The sequence below is a fragment of the Penaeus vannamei genome, chromosome 3 (assembly GCF_042767895.1).
Source record: "Penaeus vannamei isolate JL-2024 chromosome 3, ASM4276789v1, whole genome shotgun sequence".
Classification (NCBI taxonomy): Eukaryota; Metazoa; Arthropoda; class Malacostraca; order Decapoda; family Penaeidae; genus Penaeus; species Penaeus vannamei.
In genome coordinates this window covers 17,485,370-17,487,869 of record NC_091551.1, presented here as the reverse complement: position 1 = coordinate 17,487,869, position 2,500 = coordinate 17,485,370, and positions in this window count along the sequence as shown.

Below are 2,500 nucleotides of genomic sequence, written 5' to 3'. Positions count from 1 at the left end.
TGTGTGCGTGTGTGACTATCTATATGTCTATCTATCTATCTATCTATCTATATATATATATATATACATATATATATGCTTATATACATAGAAATACACACACACACCTGTGCGCGCGCGCGTGCACATACATTTGTATGTGTGTGTGTGTGTGTGCATATGTGTGTGCGTAAAGATACATAGAGACATAGATAGATAGATAGATAAACAGATAGACAGATACAAGGACAGACAAACAAAATGCATGCATACATGTATTCATGCATATATGAAATATAATTGCTATAGTAATGAACCAGAACATGTGATAAAATAGGTGTTTACGCTGAAAAAAAGTAAATTTGGATTATGATTTGTTATATACACGCTCTAATCCGTGCCAAGCTCGTGATCAACAGGAATAATTCATTTTTGACCCCGCCTACAATGGCAATGATAATAGCAATAGGAATAATAATAAAGAAAAAAATAATGATAGTGCCCATAACAATGACAGTAATGATAATAATAATAATAATGATAACAATTATAATAATGATGATGATGATAGTAATGTTGGTAATAATACTAATAACAGTTATGTTAATAAGAGTAGTAATGATAAAAACAAAAACGAATACAGTACAATCAAAAACAATGAAAATAATATTGACAGTGATAATGATAATTAAATTATATATAATAATTATGATAATAATTATGTTAATAATTATAGTACTAACAGCAATGATAATGATGACAATAGTATTAATGATAACGGTAATGATGATACTAAGCGTACTGATAGCGATATGAACAAAAACAACAGCAATAACAGTACTGTTAAGAATAATAATTACAATAAAAAATCATTAATAATCATTATATATATTGTTATCTATAAAACTATAGTCACAATAATGATTGTTATGATTAAGATAATAAAAATAAAAGTGATAATAACAATAAGAAAATTATGATAATAATAATGAAAAGATCAGGATAAAGAATTTAATAAACAAGAAAATGATAAGTGATGTTAATAAAAAAAATTATATCCTAATAATGATGAAAATAATAACAGGATCGATGTTAATAGTTATAATTAACCGCATTTGTTATTATTATTATCATTATCACTGTCACCATCACTATCACTATCATCACCATCATCATCATCATACTTGTTATCATCTTTATTATCATTATTATTATTATCATTATCATTATCAAAATGATAATTGTAATCTTATTTATTGTTATCATCAACTACCATCATCATCATCGTAACAGATACAATTATTTTTACTCTTGAATCAACAACTACAAATACTAATATTAATGACCATATCAGAATTGATATTAAAAGATCATGAAAGAACAACAGTAAAGAAAGGCGGAACAACGAGATGGGGAAGTCTATAGAATAAAGTGATAATGATAATTAAATTATTTATAATAATTATGATAATAATTATGTTAATAATTATAGTACTAACAGCAATGATAATGTTGACAATAGTATTAATGATAACGGTAATGATGATACTAAGCGTACTGATAGCGATATGAACAAAAACAACAGCAATAACAGTACTGATAAGAATAATAATTACAATAAAAAATCATTAATAATCATTATATATATTGTTATCTATAAAACTATAGTCACAATAATGATTGTTATGATTAAGATAATAAAAATAAAAGTGATAATAACAATAACAAAATTATGATAATAAAGATGAAAAGATCAGGATAAGGAATTTAATAAACAAGAAAATGATAAGTGATGTTAATAAAAAAAAAATTATATCCTGATAATGTTGAAAATAATAATAACAGGATCGATGTTAATAGTTATAATTAACCGCATTTGTTATTATTATCATTATCACTGTCACCATCACTATCACTATCATCACCATCATCATCACCATACTTGTTATCATCTTTATTATCATTATTATTATTATCATTATCATTATCAAAATGATAATTGTAATCTTATTTATTGTTATCATCAACTACCATCATCATCATCGTAACAGATACAATTATTTTTACTCTTGAATCAACAACTACAAATACTGATATTAATGACCATATCAGAATTGATATTAAAAGATCATGAAAGAACAACAGTAAAGAAAGGCGGAACAACGAGATGGGGAAGTCTATAGAATAAAGAAGAATGCCACAAACGCGCCCCCAAATGCCAAATTTAAGCGAACAGAGAATCCCTCTTAAGTTGGATCTGATCTTCTGTCCTGAACTCAGAGTCTCAGGGATTAAGTAAATCCTTCGAAAATATCCTGTGAAGGTCTTCCTTTACTGTGCTCCTTTGTCTGTATGGAAATGACATTGTAGATCTTCGTTTTTTATACTATGAGACAGAGAGAGAGAGATGAATAGAAGAATAAACATGCAGATAGGGAGACAGATCTGAATTTAGAATATCCCGTAAACAAATGACCACTCGAAGGCAGATTTTTGTATCGTATTTCAGTAATTAAGCCCT